Source organism: Crinia signifera, chromosome 8 (genome assembly GCF_055691185.1).
Source record: "Crinia signifera chromosome 8, ASM5569118v1, whole genome shotgun sequence".
In the NCBI taxonomy this organism is placed as follows: Eukaryota; Metazoa; Chordata; class Amphibia; order Anura; family Myobatrachidae; genus Crinia; species Crinia signifera.
In genome coordinates, this window is record NC_139224.1 from 141,310,623 (window position 1) to 141,330,161 (window position 19,539).

Below are 19,539 nucleotides of genomic sequence, written 5' to 3' on the forward strand. Positions count from 1 at the left end.
ACGTCAGTCCCTGGATGGTACGAGAGACTGCATCTCTGAGGCAGGATGATGGAGCACTGCTGGTTTCTAAGGGAGAGAGAAGCCAGAGGAGAACATTTAAACAGTGCCCATATATGATAGAACATGAATTAAGGTGACATTTATATTACCATGCCCCCCCCCAACTTTGGCAGATGAGGAAGAAGGACGCTTGTGTGCGCCCAAATTTCTGTGGGCGTGGCCTCAAGCTCCATGGGTGTGACCTATGCTCATGGAACTGCTGCGAGGCACGCCCCATCTATGCAGCTCTGGGGGCATGTCCAGCACTTTGTGAGCTACTGGCCATGCTCCCAGCCCCTCTGCCTGCCTGAATAGATGCTGTGCACAGGGGGGATTCCCTGTTGCCACACTATCACCACTGCGGAACGCTGCCGGCCCCGGGTGGGATGGCAGACTATCACAAAAAACGGGATGGTTCAGCGAAAATCAGGACAGTTTGGAAGAATGTATTACAGCAGAAAACAGGGTAAAGTGACCAGAAAATCAGCCAAGTGACATGAAGATTTCCATTCAGTTATCCTACTGAGGAAAATGTTAGTCCAGTAGCATCAGGAGGCTAATAAGCTATTTTGCTTAGAGATTTTCTTTTATGAAAACAGGACAGAGCGATGCACATTGTCATATGCACACGTGTGCGGGACGGGAGAAGTACATATCCAACTCCACCAACTGTATCTTGTCCCCATTGGGTAATGCTATCTTCAGATAGGGGGCAGTGTGCAACAAATAAGGTACTTATGTATTAGCAGGGCGCCCATTGCGTGGTGGTGTAATGAGAATACCAATACACCACTATGCTGGCTAAGTAAACTACGTAATTTTCGTAACTGGAGCTGTGCTAATACATAATGGATCATATCCCCACTATCCATTTCATACCCCCATTATCCATGGGGGCGTGGAGTTAATTTTATAAAGTGTGGCGAGTGTAGCGTGCCAGCTGAGCCCGAAGCGTGGCGAGCCCAGCGAGGCGTCCCTTCGCGGGGCTCGCTGCACTCGCCACGCTCCGCTCGCCCATGTGGATAATGGAGGTATGACTTGGATCAGTGGTCGCCAACCCGTCGCTCGCGAGCTACCGGTAGCTCGCCTGAGCGAAACGGGTGGCTCGACCACTGCTGCCTGCCCTGCCCAGTCCGCCCGCCCGTTGTTGCCGCTGGCTTGCGGCGCTATAGCCGCCGCTATAGCCGCCGCCTTGCCCCGCTGTAGTCCGCGGGGACCAGAGACAGCACACAGGCGCTAGAAGTCATATTTGACCTCTAGCGTCTGACAGGGAGCACCGCGCTAAGCGCTCCCGGCACTTCCGGGTAACGCTGCAGCAGCGCAGCTCTGTGTTCCCTCCCTGTCATAGGCTAGAAGTCAAATATGACTTCTAGCATGGTGGGGGCTGTGGGGGGGAAGAACGCTAAATGCCAGCAGGGTGATGACGGAGGCAGCAGGCTAGAAGTCAAATATGACTTCTAGCATGGTGGGGGCTGTGGGGGGGAAGAACGCTAATTGCCAGCAGGGTGATGACGGAGCTGAGCACCAGCAGCAATTACCATGTGAAGACGGGCATAGTGGAGGGGGCAAGCAGTGACCCCCTTGTCAATGAGCATTAACCCCTGGCAACAAAATTCAACCCCTGACAGCAAGCAGGTAATTTACATTTTTTTATTAGAAGCCTTACTGTGGGACATTGTGTGCAATATGTGTAATGGGCATCATTTGTGTGGCACATGTTTAATGAGCATCAAGGTGTGGGGCATATGTATAAAGGAGCTTCACGTTATGGGTCATAGGCATAATCGGCATCACGGTGTGTGGCATATGTATAATGGTGCATCACGGTGTGTGGCATATGTATAATGGTGCATCACGGTGTGGCATATGTATAATGGAGCATCACGGTGTGCGGCATATGTATAATGGGCATCACGGTGTGCGGCATATGTATAATGGGCATCACGGTGTGCGGCATATGTATAATGGGCATCACGGTGTGCGGCATATGTATAATGGGCATCACGGTGTGCGGCATATGTATAATGGTGCATCACGGTGTGTGTCATATGTATAATGGTGCATCACGGTGTGTGGCATATGTATAATGGTGCATCACAGTGTGGCATATGTATAATGGAGCATCACGGTGTGCGGCATATGTATAATGGGCATCACGGTGTGCGGCATATGTATAATGGGCATCACGGTGTGCGGCATATGTATAATGGGCATCACGGTGTGCGGCATATGTATAATGGGCATCACGGTGTGTGGCATATGTATAATGGAGCATCACGGTGTGTGGCATATGTATAATGGAGCATCATGGTGTGTGGCATATGTATAATGGAGTATCACTGTGGGATATGTATAATGGTGCATCACGGTGTGGGGCATTTGTATAACGGAGTATCTCGTTGTTGGGCATATGTATAATGGGCATCGTGTGTGTGTGTGTGTGTGTGTGTGTGGAAAAAATGGGGGATGTAGCCTCGCAGGAGTTCCACGGTAGTAGCTGAACCTTCTAATTTTTGGCGCGTGCCTTTGGCACGCGCAGATGACTCTTCTCCTCTGCCTCCAGTGTTGGGAGGTATGTTTTGGGGCATTACAGTTTGTGGCATTATGTGTAAAGGGCATTTTTTGGGATATTATGCAGATTTTTTATTTTTTTTTACTTTAGTAGCTCTTCGGGCGGTTTATTTTGTCGCGAGTAGCTCCCGACCCAAAAAAGGTTGGAGACCACTGACTTGGATAGTGGGGATATGATTGTGTTAGTGATTGTGTGTGTACTGTAGTTTGTGTTTGTGTGTAGTGCATCATACTTACCCCTCAACGATGTCCACAGCGCCTCTGGCAGTCGGATCCTGCCAGAGCAAAAATATCTCCTTTACTGTCAGCAAGAAAAACGCTGCTGCTGGCGGAGAGAGGGAGTCACACTGCAGGAGGGGGCAGATTATAGGAGAGAGTCACGCTGCAGTGGGGACAGATTATAGGAGGGAGTCACGTTGCTGGGGGATAGGCTGCAGGAGGGAGTCACACTGCAGGGGGGGTCAGAACGGTGCATGGGGGAGTCATGCTGAGGGGGGGGGGGCAGAAAGAGTGAGTTGCGGTGGTGAGACCAGTGCGTGGAGTTGTCATGCTGGGAGGGGGGGGGGACAGACTGCGGGAGCAGGGGATCCAGCACAACACAGTTATCTTGGTATACCTGTACTGCTAAATAAAAGTGTTACTGGATTTAACAATAAGGTACAGTAGATATCACTGAATTAGATTTGGATGCAAGTAACTGAGCATGTTGTACATAAATTCATGGAGATGTATTTTCTAATATAAGTAATAGACACAGAGGCCTCAGCACCTAGCTCCTATACTACAGCTACCAAACTACATTCAGTGCCTGTATAACCACCGTGTGTATGTATGTATCACTTACTTCTTCGGTCTGCATGTGCTCGTGGGTCTTCTCTCTTCTTTCTTACCGCGCTGGTCTCCTCTGAGCAGGGTGATATCCTCCTGCAGATCTTCTTTCTCCTTGTGGCCGCCTTCCTCCTCGTCGCCGTCCTTTTCTGCATGCCAAAACTCCACTTGGCCTTCCATCGCATGGCCAAACTCCACCTGGTCATCCTCCGCATCGCCATGCTCCACATCGCTGTCTTCGTAGCCGTCCTCTTCATCTCTTCTCTCTGCAAAGCCTTCCTCATCCACGTAGCGATCTTGCCTGTAGCTCTCCTTCACATCTCTAGCTACCAACTGTCATCTGCCTACCAACTGCCACTTATGCAGCAGAGGGTGGAAAGTAAACAGCTTGGTTGCCATGACAACATTCAAAGCAGCAAGTGCTGTGCTGTGGCATTACCCAGTTATATCTGTGCACTACATACAAGTTGTATATGTTATATCAATTGGGGGGAGTGTGTGATATTAGCATTGGATTTAATAGTGATTTCCTAAATTATGGTGGGGGGACATTTTTATAAGCAGACTGATTAGAATACAATTTATATATATATTGAGGTACATATTTGGGGGACTTGTGTATTATCCACTAATACCACTAATTAAGGTATGCGATGGACCCGATTTCAGACTTTTTCTTTCTCATTACAATGGCGCATAATCAGCACTGACGGCATGGCACTCATACAGGAGGGGGGAGTGGGTTGCGGCGGCTTTGGGCCGTGGGAACGCCCAGCATTTCACGGACGTTCCCGGGGTTTCCGGTAGCAGGTGGCTGACATCACATGATGTTATGGGTCTCATACATCAGCAATTAATTGTGACAATTTTTTAGATATGGAGATGATTGCCACAATTAATTTTAGATGTGTGGGCTCCCCCTTTTGGCAATCCCAATCAAAATCGCCAATCAATTGCTTAATCAGGTTTTTAAACATGTTTAATAATCTGGTATTATCTGCAGATCTTTTTTATATGTGTGGGCATTCCCAATTCGTCTTCTTCATCTATTTACATTATGAACAGCTGAAATGACAATCGATTGGGCAATTTCCAGATATGAAGATGCAATCTTTAGATGGAAAAATCTGCCGATCACTGAAATAAATCTGTAATGTGTGGGCAAGTCAGATAGATTGTAGAATCCATTTATCTGGCCAAAAAATCCCTGGATCTGGAAATCCATTAACTGTGATTGCTGATGTATGGGGCCCATTATTAGCCGCTCGCCCTGTCTTCAGCTGGAAGCCCACTGACTATATATGTGAGCCCTGCAGAAATCATAAGATGGTCACCAACCATCGAATGATTTCTCCAGCAGCGGGACATGTAAGGGGATGTGTTTTCATACCATGGTTGCGAAGGGGATCTGGCGGCGGGAGGTCAGCGATTCGTGGGGGTGGGCAAACTGGCACTCGATAAGCTGCGAGCTTTGCAATTTACTGAGTTAACCAGAATCAGGCCCATAGTGTACTGATGTACTGCGGAGTATAGGGGGTATGTATTGTAGTGATGTAGTGCAGAGCATAGGGGATATATAGTGTACTGATGTACTGCGGAGTATAGGGGATATGTATCGTAGTGATGTAGTGCGGAGCATAGAGGATATATAGTGTACTGATGTATTGCGGCGTATAGGGGGTATGTATTGTAGTGATGTAGTGCGGAGCATAGGGGATATATAGTGTACTGATGTACTGCGGAGTATAGGGGGTATGTATTGTAGTGATGTAGTATGGAGTATAGAGGATATATAGAGAAGTGATGTAGTGCGGAGTATAGGGGGTATGTATTGTAGTGATGTAGTGTGGAGCATAGAGGATATATAGTGTAGTGATGTACTGCAGAGCATAGGGGATATATAGTGTACTGATGTACTGCGGAGTATAGGGGATATGTATCGTAGTGATGTAGTGCGGAGCATAGAGGATATATAGTGTACTGATGTATTGCGGCGTATAGGGGGTATGTATTGTAGTGATGTAGTGCGGAGCATAGGGGATATATAGTGTACTGATGTACTGCGGAGTATAGGGGGTATGTATTGTAGTGATGTAGTATGGAGTATAGAGGATATATAGAGAAGTGATGTAGTGCGGAGTATAGGGGGTATGTATTGTAGTGATGTAGTGTGGAGCATAGAGGATATATAGTGTAGTGATGTACTGCGGCGTATAGGGGGTATGTATTGTACTGATGTAGTGCGGAGTATAGGGGGTATGTATTGTACTGATGTAGTATGGATTATAGAGGATATATAGTGTAGTGATGTACTGCGGCGTATAGGGGGTATGTATTGTAGTGATGTAGTGCGGAGCATAGGGGATATATAGTGTACTGATGTACTGCGGAGTATAGGGGGTATGTATTGTAGTGATGTAGTGCGGAGCATAGGGGATATATAGTGTACTGATGTACTGCGGAGTATAGGGGGTATGTATTGTAGTGATGTAGTGCGGAGTATAGGGGGTATGTATTGTACTGATGTAGTATGGATTATAGAGGATATATAGTGTAGTGATGTACTGCGGCGTATAGGGGGTATGTATTGTAGTGATGTAGTGCGGAGCATAGGGGATATATAGTGTACTGATGTACTGCGGAGTATAGGGGGTATGTATTGTAGTGATGTAGTGCGGAGCATAGGGGATATATAGTGTACTGATGTACTGCGGAGTATAGGGGGTATGTATTGTAGTGATGTAGTGCGGAGCATAGGGGATATATAGTGTACTGATGTACTGCGGAGTATAGGGGGTATGTATTGTAGTGATGTAGTATGGAGTATAGAGGATATATAGAGAAGTGATGTAGTGCGGAGTATAGGGGGTATGTATTGTAGTGATGTAGTGCGGAGCATAGAGGATATATAGTGTAGTGATGTACTGCGGCGTATAGGGGGTATGTATTGTACTGATGTAGTGCGGAGCATAGAGGATATATAGAGAAGTGATGTAGTGCAGAGTATAGGGGGTATATAGTGTAGTGATGCAGTCAGTGGCGGGCTGGGCAGGGGGGCAGGGTGCCAGGTGCCCCCCAGGCCAGTACAATTGAACAGTTTGGGGCCACTTCAGCAGGAGCGCTGTGCTTGCCTATACTTGTCGCCAGGAGGCAGTGCAGCATGTGCTCCTGGCCTGGCTGCTCTGAGATCACTGACCCAAGCTCAGGGCTGGAGCAGTCGGATCCTACTGAGACGGACAGTGGCACCGCGCAGCCCAGGAGCCTACAAACACACAGTGACAGCTGCAGTCCGGGATTGTTCATTGCTGTGGCCAGCCCCTCCCCATGGTACCAGCCACCAATGAACTGTGCTGCCATACAGGCTGGTCCCTCCCCTCCTGTAACGCGACCTCATCCACTTCTCTCCTCACGGGCAGCTAAGCAGCAGCAGCTTCCATCCTGATCCCTCCCTTCTCACCCATTACAGGAGCTAGGCTAGGTGAGTGCAGTAGAGGGAAGAAGGGACAGGGGTGGGGATAGCTGCTATAAGAGTTGTGTGATAAACGGAAGAACAATACATGTCTCAGTGTTATTTACATGTGTATGAGGGGTTCTTTATTGTGTGTGTGTGTGTGTGTGTGTGTGTAACTGTGGCATACATGTATGTCATGTGTGTATTGGGGGGGGGGGGGAGTGGCTTTTATTTATTTATTTTTAATGTGTGTGCTTGACTCTAAATGTGTGTATGGAAACATCCATGTGTCAGTGTTCCATACATGTGTGTGTGTGTCTGTAGTTTTCTTTATTGTGTGTGTTGTGTGTGCTTAAGTCTGTCTGCATGTCAGTGTGTATGTGTTTGTGTGTAAAAATATGTGTAAGTGTTGCATATATATATGTGTGGGGGGTCTGTTTTCTTCTTTAATGTATGTTTGTGTATGTGTGTCGGATACTAAGGGGTCCATTTATCAATTATCGCATTTACAATGCGATCTGGGTGTAATATTACCGCCCAGGATCGCATTGTAAAATGCAATACCAGCAGTGGAATGTATCACCTGCCAGCCTGTCGCTGTGATGCGCTCATCCGGATGCCGGGGGATCTGCGGGTGCGGTTAATGCTGACCCCCCAACAACCCAGCTAACCGCACTGCCCTGGCAGCATTGGGATCACTATCCCATAGGCTACAATGGGCTATCGCCATCTCAGAATAGCGATAGCCCAAAGATGCGAAGCCGGGCTGCCCGATGTTGATAAATCGGGCAGCTTTGCATCCCCCATAGAAACCTATGGGGGATTTGGCCGGCGGAGGTGCAGGGGGTATCACTGAATTGCACCAAAAGGGGACCGCAGCAGGAATCTCCGATCCCTGCTGCGGTACCCTTTTGGTACAATTCAGTGATACTTAATATTTGCGGCAAACCCCTGAAAACTGGTGTTTTTGGAGATTCAGCCACAAATATGGTTTGATGAATGCGGCCCTAAAGCTGGCCCTACACTAGTGCGATTTGGCCACTTTTCAATCGATTCTGACAGATCAGGTTGAGAAATCGGTGAAAGGTGGGCAAATTGCATGTGTTTCAAATCCAAGCAGAGTGGGAAATCGGATCTGCTGCGTGGGGCCACTTGCCTGTGTGTGCCCCCCAGGCTGAAAGTAGCCAGCCAGCCCCTGGATGTAGTGCGGAGTATAGGGGGTATATAGTGTAGTTATGTAGTGCAGAGTATAGGGGGTATGTAGTGTAGTGATGTAGTGCAGAGTATAGGGGGTATATAGTGTAGTGATGTAGTGCAGAGTATAGGGGGTATATAGTATAAGGATGTAGTGTGAATTATAGGGGGTATATAGTGTAGTGCAGAGTATAGGGGGTATATAGTGTAGTGATGTAGTACAGAGTATAGGGTTTATATCGTTTAGTGATGTAAAAGGTAGTATAGGGGTATATAGTGTAGTGATGTACTGCAGAGTATAAGGGTTGTATAGTGTTGTTATGTAGTGTGAAGTATAGGGGGTATATAATATAGTTTAGTGATGTAGTGCGGAGTATGAGGGGTATATAGTGTATTGATGTTGTGAGGAGTATAGGGGTTATATAGAGTAGTGATGTAGTGTGAAGTATAGGGGGTATATAGTGTAGTGATGTAGTGGGAATTATAGGGAGTATATAGTGTAGTGCAGAGTATATGGGGTATATAGTGTAGTGATGTAGTACGGAGTATAGGGTTTATATAGTTTAGTGATGTAGTATGTAGTATAGGGGTATATAGTGTAGTGATGTACTGCGGAGTATAAGGGTTGTATAGTGTAGTTATGTAGTGTGAAGTATAGGGGGTATATATTATAGTTTAGAGATGTAGTGCGGAGTATGAGGGGTATATAGTGTATTGATGTTATGAGGAGTATAGGGGTTATATAGAGTAGTAATGTAGTGTGAAGTATAGGGGGTATATAGTGTAGTGATGTATTGGGAATTATAGGGAGTATATAGTGTAGTGCAGAGTATATGGGGTACATAATGTAGTGATGTAGTACGGAGTATAAGGTTTATATAGTTTAGTGATGTAGTATATAGTATAGGGGTATATAGTGTAGTGATGTACTGCAGAGTATAAGGGTTGTATAGTGTTGTTATGTAGTGTGAAGTATAGGGGGTATATAATATAGTTTAGTGATGTAGTGCGGAGTATGAGGGGTATATAGTGTATTGATGTTGTGAGGAGTATAGGGGTTATATAGAGTAGTGATGTAGTGTGAAGTATAGGGGGTATATAGTGTAGTGATGTAGTGGGAATTATAGGGAGTATATAGTATAGTGCAGAGTATATGGGGTATATAGTGTAGTGATGTAGTACGGAGTATAGGGTTTATATAGTTTAGTGATGTAGTATGTAGTATAGGGGTATATAGTGTAGTGATGTACTGCGGAGTATAAGGGTTGTATAGTGTAGTTATGTAGTGTGAAGTTTAGGGGGTATATATTATAGTTTAGAGATGTAGTGCGGAGTATGAGGGGTATATAGTGTATTGATGTTATGAGGAGTATAGGGGTTATATAGAGTAGTAATGTAGTGTGAAGTATAGGGGCACATAGTTTAGTGATGTACTGCGGAGTATGAGGGGTATATAGTGTATTGATGTTGTGAGTATATGGGTTATATAGAGTAGTGATGTAGTGTGAAGTATAGGGGCATATAGTGTAGTGATGTACTGCGGTGTATGAGGGGTATATAGTGTATTGATGTTGTGAGTATATGGGTTATATAGAGTAGTGATGTAGTGTGAAGTATAGGGGCATATAGTGTAGTGATGTAGTGCGGAGTATGAGGGGTATATAGTGTATTAATATTATGAGGAGTATAGGGGTTATATAGAGTAGTGATGTAGTGTGAAGTATAGGGGATATATAGTGTAGTGATGTAGTGCGGAGTATGAGGGGTATATAGTATAGTGAGGTACTGTGGAGTATAGGGGTTATCTAGAGTAGTGATGTAGTGTGAAGTATAGGGGCTATATAGTGTAGTGATGTATTGCAGACCGTAGGGCAGGGGTGTTCAAACTTTTTGCGACGAGGGCCAGATTTGGTGAAGTGTAAATGTGTGGGGGCCGACCATTCAGCCTGACATTCTTTGAATCATTAATCACATCAGAATGGTCCCCCACTCTGCCCCCATTCACTGTATGTCCCCCAGCCTGCCCCTTCACTGTATTTCCCCCAGCCTGCTCCCATTCACTGTATGTCCCCTATTCACTGTATGTTCCCCACTCTGCACCCATTCGCTCTGTCCCCCAGCCTGCCACCCTTCACTTCACCATCAGTGCCTCCATTCATTGTATGTCCCCAAGCCTGACCCTCCTTTACTGTATGACTCCTATTCACTGTATGACCCCCATTCACTATGTACCTCACTCTGCCCCCATTCACTGTATGTTTCCCAGAGGAAGCAGAGGCAAAGCAGGCACTGCAAGGACAGGAGATGCTTGGGCTCCCGCTGCTGCCCTCCTCCGCTCTGCATGTTACGGGAGCAAGCTTCCCCCTTGCTGCCCCCCTCCCCAAACACTGCTGTCACTGTGATTGTGGAGTAGGGTGATATACAATTGCAGCAGCAGGGGTAGGACGCCAAACACATCTGACTGTGGCGGCCGGCACCTCCTCACTGCAGCACACAGCAAGGTAAAGGCACGCTCGCTGGGGCCCCACCTTTAGTGTCCTGTGCTGTGCTTCACACAGCTGATGCTCTGCCCGCTTCCAGCTGGAGGCTGCGGGCCGCTTGAAATTACAGCTCGGGCCGCAATTGGCCCCCGGGCCTGCCTGCCTTAGGGGGTATATAGTATAGTGAGGTACTGTGGAGTATAGGGGTTATCTAGAGTAGTGATGTAGTGTGAAGTATATGGGGATATATAGTTTAGTGATGTAGTGCTAAGTATAGGGGGTATATAGTTCATTGATGTAGTGCGAAGTATAGGGGTTATATAGTGTAGTGATGTAGTGCTAAGTATAGGGGGTATACAGTGTAGGGGTATAGGTCCATAATTGCTGACGCTGCAAATTTGTAGACCAAGCCTGAATCAGGCCCATAGTGTAGTGATTAGGTGCTGTATATATGTAGGGGTATATAGTGTAGTAATGTAGTGCAGGGTATAGGGGGCATATAGTGTAGTGTTGTAGTGCGGAGTATAGGGGTATACTGTATAGTGTAGTGATGTAGTGTGGAGTATAGGGGGTATATAGGGTAGAGATGCAGTGCAGAGAATATTGGTTATACAGGGCCAGATGGAGCTGCAGCTCCAGGCCTACACATAAAGTAGGCCCATCATCATAGCACCATGATGATCACCAGCTGGGCACAATGTGGGCCATAAATCATGTTTGTATTTTGATGTGTTTAGCAAGAAATTGGTTCTTATAGTGTATGGGTTCTACATTGCATTGGCCTCACTTCCTCCACTTCTCATAATAGGCCCTTGTACATTATCAGCAGAGCCGTGAGTAGAGTGGCCAATCCCGGGATCGGCGGGATCCCGGGATTTGGCCCCAATATTGCCCAATATTTCGGGATTAGACTACTCTAATGCTGGGCAGCGTCTGAGCACTTGCTCAGACGCTGCCCAGCTGCTCCGAGTCCTGTGCCGGCTGTGCAGCTCAGATGCGCAGCGTGATGTGGTCAGAGGTCATGCTGGGCATCACACGCCCCCGCACCGCCGCCGCTCTCTACAACTGGAGGCTCTTCGCTGAACGGAGGACTTTGGTGTTTATTTGTGTAATCCTGAATTGGATCTGGACTTCTTTTACCGACCGCAGAGAACTTTGGATGACGGATTCCGGACCATCATCCTTTGTATTTCAAGCGCTTTTGAGAACTGATTCAATTCAGATTCTCCATTCCATCCGGTACTTAGCTATTTTCTTTTCTTGTACATCACATGTTTGTCGTATATCAATAAAAGTGGTATTGCACCATACTGTATGTATCTTTTCTACATTTATTTTGGTGTCTCATCCGGACCGAGATAAATGATTTATGGTTGGGAGGATTGGTGTTCCACTATCCAAATAAGCAGTCGATTTGGGAGAAGAGGAGATGCTATTGGGACAGGAGGAACGTATGGTTATATAAATCTGTATATGCTAGTAGTAGTAGTACGTTTAGTATGCTAGCCAGTATTTGGAGAAGAGGACCGTTCCTATATATCTAGGGACGTATTTTACATTCACAAGGGCGCCGGTGGAGGGAACATGCCATCTTTTGTCACTTTTTCCACTGTTTCTTGGGGGTCCAGGGTCACCATTGTTGGATGTACCCACCATAGGCTGCCCAGGCGCACAGAACTTACTCTTTACCTTTCTTTCTTTGCTGAACTCACCAGGTTAGGCATGACTGTGTGCGGCCGGGAGAGGTAGGGCGGCAAGCGAGTTGTGACACCAAAGCTGCAGCGAAGTGGCCTGCGCAGCGTGACCTATGGGTCACGCTGCACAGGCCGCAGCACTGAACCCGCTCGCCGTCCGTCTTCTCCCAGCTGCACAGTCTAGTGACACACTGACCTCCCTCCGGCATCACACTCGCAGCCTGCCTCCATTCCGCTGCCACCTGCCCCGCTTAAAGTAAGGCAACATGAGGGAGAGGGGGGTGGTTTTCTTTTAGGTACACCAATCCCAGGAATCCCGGTATTGAGCATTTTTCAATCCCGATTTCCGGGATCTAAAAAATGCTCCAGGATTGGCATCCCTACCCGTGAGGCCCTGAAACTGGCCCTGGTCCTATGAATAGCGAATAGCGGGTGTGAGATCTGTGTGTCACAGAGGGTTAATCTCTGCAGCTGTTGCTCTTAGTTACATTGTTGCAGAAGCTGAGCTGGGAGCTGTAACCATGGACCAGCTGCACTCATTTCTCCTGTATATAACACAGCATCAGGGCCAGACTAACAATGGGGAGGATGGAGCTGCAGCTCCAGGCCTCCCCATAAAATAGGCCCACCCTTGGTGCAGCATGATGATCACCAGGCAGAATAGCGCCGCCTCCTCCTGCCTCTTGTACTTCCCGGAAAGACTCTAAGGGCTATTTCACACTGTCCGGCTCCTGCTGGACGGCGAAATCCCGCACGGCCAGGAAGCCGTGCACGGTAGTTGTTAATGGACACTATTGTGTCCATTCACACGGGACGGCCACGGCCCGGCCGTCCGGTTGCATCTGGATCCCGCCACTGGAAGGGACGGCTGCCGGGCTGTGGCCATCCCCTCCACGATAAACTACTGTGTGCTGCACGGCTTTCTGGCCGTGCGGGTTTTCGCCGCCGGGCAGGAACCGGAGTGTGTGAAACCGCCCTAAGACAGTCAGAGGCTCTGCCTCCCAGACAAGGAGGGGCAGTCTCACTGAGAGAATGGTGGTCGCAGTAGGGGGTCTCTGGGGGTGTGTGTCACTGGCCCTGACTACTTAAAAAGGATTCTTGCAGTGTAATTTGTCCCACGGAGAGACACAGGAATGAGAAGCTGCCAATACTGTCACTGTAAGTTATGAAGAACATTCAGTTATATTGTGTCTGTGTAATTACACCGTGTAGGCATCTGTATATGTGTTAGAGTATAGGTGTCTGTGTAATGGTAACGTGTATCTGTAACTCTGAATATATGTGTCTGTGACTACATGACGATGTAGAGTGGGGGGGCGTGGGGGGGGGGGTCGGTTCTGGCAGGCACTGTGACACTGTGTAATAGGGCAGGCACTCTCTGTAATAAGGCGGTCACTGTGACACTTTCTGTAATAGTGCGGGCACTGCAATACTCTGTAAGAAGGCAGGCACTGTGACATTGTCTGAAAGAAGGCGGGCACTGTGACACTTTCTGTAATAAGGCGGGCACTGCGACATTGTCTGAAAGAAGGCAGGCACTGTGACACTTTCTGTAATAAGGCGGGCACTGCGTCACTCTCTGTAAGAAGGCGGGCACTGTGACACACTCTGTCAGAAGGCAGGCACTGCATCACTACATAAAAAGGCAGGCACTGTGAAACTATTTATTTATTCATAAACAGTTTCTTATATAGCGCATACATATTGAGCATCACTTTGGCACTGTGATACTCTGTAATAAGGCGGGCACTGCGACACTCTCTGTAACACTGTGTAATAAGGCGGGCACTGCAAAATTCTCTGTAATAAGGTTGGCACTTTGACACTCTCTGTAATAAGGTGGGCACTGGGACACTCTCTGTAATAAGGTGAGCACTGGGACACTGTCTATTAAGTAAGGCACTGCGACATGGTCAACATAAAAAGGCGGGCACTGCAAAACTTTCTGTAATAATGCGGGCACTGCGACACTCTGTGATAAGGAGGGCACTGTGACACTGTTTAAGTATGCGGGCACTGCGACACTTACTGTAATAATGCGGGCACTGCGACACTAATAAGGAGGGCACTGTGGCACTGTTTAAGTATGCAGGCACTGTGACACTGTGTAATAAGGTGGGCACTTCAACACTATCTGTGTAATAAGACGGGTACTGCAACACTCTAATAAGGAGGGCACTGCGACATTCTCTGTGTAATAAGGTGGGCACTTTGACACTCTCTATGTAACAAGGTGGGCACTGTACCACTCTCTGTAGTAGAAGTAGCACACTTATTTATAAGGCGCCACAAAGTGTCCACAGTGCCGTACATAGCAAACAAAAAAACAAATTATAAAGTAACATACAGGTTGCGTTGATAAAATACAGCATAAATAGGGGTATAGCTGGTAGAACTAAAATAAGCATCAGTTCTGAATTAGGTGTCGAAATTGTCGAGAAGACTGAAGATGAAGTAGAGGAAGGGAAGAACCGGGCAGGAGCAATGGTGAGGTATAGAGGTAGGGTGAGTACGTGAGGAAGGAGGGCCCTACTCATAAGAGTTAACATACTAAAAGGAGGTGGGTGGACGAACGAAAAACAATAGGATAAGTAGGAACGGATGGAAAGGAGGCAGGATTGGAGGATCAAAAGGTTAGGAGGAGGGAAAGGCTAGTCGAAAAAAGTAGGTTTTGAGGGAGCGCTTGAAGAAGGTAAGGGAATCAGAGAGCCTGATGGGTGGCAGGAGGTTGTTCCAGTGCAGGGGGGGCAGCGCGAGAGAAGTTTTGGACACGGGAGTGGGAGGAGATGATTAGGTGAGAGGTCAGTCGGAGGTCAGCGGCGGATGGAAGAGGACGGGAGGGAGTGTGGATAGAGATCAGTGAAGAGAGGTAAGGAGCGGTGGAGGAGGAGAGAGCTTTGTAGGTGGTGGTGAGGATTTTAAAGAGAACTCAGAAAGGAATGGGGAGCCAGGGAAGAGATAGACAGAGTGGGGAGGTGGAGGTAGAGCGGCGGGAGAGGAAGATGAGCCTAGCAGCATCGTTAAGAATGGATTGGAGAGGTGCAAGGCGGGTGAGAGGTAGCCCAGAGAGAAGGATGTTGCAGTAGTCAAGGCGGGAGATGACAAGAGAGTGAATGAGAATTTTGGTTGCGCCAGTTGAGAGGAATGGTCTGATGCGCAAGATGTTGCATAGGTGAAAGCGGCAAGACTGTGAGAGAGCACGAATGTGGGGGGTGAAAGAGCGGGAGGAGTCAATGATGACAACGAGGCAGCGCGTTTGGTCGATGGAGGTGATCTTGGTTTCACCAATGCTGATGGAGATAGTGGGAGAAGAGGGGATGTTCAGGGGATGGAAGATTAGAAGTTCAGTTTTAGCCATGTTTAGTTTCAGGAAGCGTTGGCTCATCCGAGCTGAGATGGCTGTGAGGCATTCGGAGACCTTGGACAGGAGTGATGGGGATAGGTCGAAGGAGGAGAGATAGATTAGGGTATCATCAGCATAAAGGTGGTAATGGAAACCATAAGAGCTGATGAGGGTGCCCAGAGAGGTGGTGTAGAGGGAGAAGAGGAGAGGGCCAAGGACTGACCCTTGGGGAACACCGACTGGCTGCTGGGTAGTAGGAGAGGAGGAACTCGGAGTGGAGACGGAGGAGCGATCGGAGAGGTATGAGGTGAACCAGGAGAAGACCGTGCCAGTGATGCCAAAGGAGGGGAGGGTGTTAAACAGGAGAGGGTGGTCAACAGTGTCAAAGGCAGCCGATAGATCAAGATGGATGAGGATAGAGAAGAGGCCTTTGGATTTAGCCGATAGTGGATCGTTAGTGACTTTGGTCAGGGCAGTTTCAGTGGAATGTAAAGGCCCGGATTGGAGGGGGTCTAGAATGGAGTTAGCAGTAAGGTGGCTTAGGAGACCATTATAGGTCAGACATTCTAGGAGCTTGGAGGCAAAAGGTAGGAGGGAGATGGGCCTGTAGTTGGATGGAGAGTTGGGGTCCAGATTTTTTTTTGAGATTTGGGGAGACAAGAGCGTGTTTGAAGGAGGAAGGGAAGATCCCAGAAGATAGGGAAAGATTAAAGAGGTGAGCCAGGTGAGAGCAGACTGAGGGACTGAGACGACGGATAATATTGGAGGGGATAGGATCGTGCGAGCAGGTGGAGGGAGAAGCGGATTGAAAGATAGAGTGGACTTCAGCGGCAGTGGTGGGGTAAAATGAGGAGGGGAGTGGGGATGTAGGAGGGAGAGGGTGAGGTCATGGCAGCAGCGATGGCACTCCTGAGAGAGGAGATTTTGGTTGAAAAGTAGGTAGCAAAATCAGCGGCTACGATGGAGGATGGAAGAGCTGGAGGAGGGGGGGGGGAGCGAGGAGTTGAAGGTGGCGAAGAGCCTGCGGGGGTTGGATGATTGGGAAAGGATGAGGGTCTTAAAGTAGGATTCCTTGGCCAGAGCAAGGGCAGAGCTGAAGGAGGAAAGAATGAATTTGAAATGGAGATAATCCGCGAGGGAGCGTGATTTCTTCCAGAAGCGCTCAGCAATGCGAGAGCACTATTTAAGGAATCGGGTGATAGCCGAGTGCCACAGGTGGGGGTTGGAGCATCGAAGGGGGATAGAGGAGGGAGGGCAGGCAGAGTTCAATGCCGAAGATACCGTGTCATTATAGAGGGAGGCGGCGAGGTTTGGGCAGGACATGACGGCGATTGGGGCGAGAAGAAGACACAGCGTGTTTGAGAAGGCAGCAAGATCTAGTGTGTTGACGTTATGCCGTGAGACAATGCGGGCACTGCGACACTCTGTGTAATAAGGCGGGTACTGCAACACTCTGTGTGTAATAAGGCAGGCACTGCGACATTCTCTGTGTAATAAGGTTGGCACTGCGACAGTCTCTGTGTAACAAGGCGGGCACTGCACCACTCTCTATGTAATAAGGAGGGCACTGCAACACTCTGTGTAATAAGGAGGGCACTACGACAATCTGTTATACTTTGGGCACTGCGACACTCTCTATATAATAATGATGGCACTGCGACACTCTATGTAAAAAGGTTGGCACTGCGACAGTCTCTGTGTAACAAGGCGGGCACTGCACCACTCTATGTAATAAGGAGGACACTGCAACACTCTGTGTAATAAGGAGGGCACTACGACAATCTGTTATAATGTGGGCTCTGCGACACTCTTTGTAATTATTCATAAACGGTTTTTATATAGCGCATACATATTCTGCATCGCTTTGGCACGGAGACACTTTGTAATAAGGTGGGCACTGCAACTCTCTTTGTAACACTGTGTAATAAGGCGGGCACTGCAATACTGTGTAATAAGGTGGGCACTGCAACACTGTGTAATAAGGTGGGCACTGCGAGAGTCTCTGTAACATTGTGTAATAAGGTGGGCACTGCAACATTCTGTGTAATATGGTGGGCTCTGCAACATTCTCTATGTAATAAGGTGGGCACTGCACCACTCTCTGTGTAATAAGGAGGGCACTGCGACGCTCTGTGTAATAAGGCGGGCACTGCAACACTCTCTGTGTCATAAGGTAGGCACTACGACACTTTCTGTGTAATAAGGTGGGCTCTGCGACACTCTCTGTGTAATAAGGTGGGCACTCCGATACTCTCCATGTAATAAGGTGGGTACTGTGATACTCTGTAATAATGTGGGGACTGCGACACTCTGTGTAATAATGTGGGCTTTGCGACACTCTGTTTAAAAAGGAGGGCACTGCGTAATAAAGCGGGCACTGCGACAATCACTGTGTAATAAGGTGGGCACTGCGACAATGTGTAATAAGGTGGGCACTGCGACACTGTGTAATAATGTGGGTTCTGCGACGCTCTCTGTGTAACAAGGCGGGCACTGCACCACTCTCGATGTAATAAAGAGGGCACTGCGACACTCTCTGTGTAATAAGGTGGGCACTTTGACACTCTTTGTGTAACAAGGTGAGTACTGTACCACTCTGTGTAAAAAGGAGGGCACTGTGACAATCTGTCATAATTTGGGCTCTGCAACACTCTCTATGTAATAAAGTGGGCACTGGGACACCCTGTAATAAGGTGGGCACTGGGACACTCTCTGTAAAAAGGTGGACACTGCTCACTCTCTGTGTAATAAAGCTGGCACTGTGACACTATGTCTACTAAGTAAGGCACTGCGACACTGTCAACATAAAAAGGCAGGCACTGCAACACTTACTGTAATAATGCGGGCACTGCGACACTCTAATAAGGAGGGCACTGTGACACTGTTTAAGTATGCGTGCACTGCGACACTGTAATAAGGCGGGTAATGCATTAGTCTGTGTGTAATAAGGCAGGCACTGCAACATTCTCTGTGTAATAAGGTTGGCACTGTGACATTCTCTGTGTAGTAAGGTGGGCACTGGGACACTCTCTGTAATAAGGTGGGCACTGCGACAATCTGTTATAATGTGGGCTCTGCAACACTCTGTGTAATAAGACACTGGGACACTCTCCATGTAATAAGGTGGGCACTGCAATACTCTATGTAATAAGGTGGGCACTGCAATACTCTATGTAATAAGGTGGGCACTGCAATACTCTTTGTAATTATTTATTCATAAACAGTTTCTTATATAGCGCATACATATTCTGCATCGCTTTGGCACTGAGACACTTTGTAATAGTCACTTTGGCTCTGAGACACTTTGTAACACTCTCTGTAACACTGTGTAATAAGGCGGGCACTGCAATACTGTGTAATAAGGTGGGCACTGCGACACTGTGTAATAAGGTGGGCACTGTAACACTCTCTGTAACATTGTGTAATAAGGTGGGCACTGTGACACTGTCATAAGGTGGGCACTGCAACACTCTGCATAATAAGATGGGCACTTCAACACTCTCTGTGTAATAAGGTGGGCACTGCAACACACTGTAATAAGGTGGGCATTGCAACACTGTGTAATAAGGAGGGCACTGCGACAATCTGTGATAATGTGGGCTCTGCGACACACTCTGTGTAATAAGGTGGGCACTATGACACTCTCTGTGTAATAAGGAGGGCACTGCAACACTGTGTAATAAGGTGGGCACTGCGACACTGTGTAATAATGTGGGTTCTGCGACACTCTCTGTGTAATAAGGCGGGCACTGTACCACTCTCTGTGTAACAAGGTGGGCACTGTACCACTCTCTGTATAATAAGGCGGGCAATGCACCACTCTCTATGTAATAAGGAGGGCACTGCAACACTCTCTGTGTAATAAGATGGGCACTTTGACACTCTCTGTGTAACAAGGTGGGCACTGTACCACTCTCTGTGTAATAAGATGGGCACTGT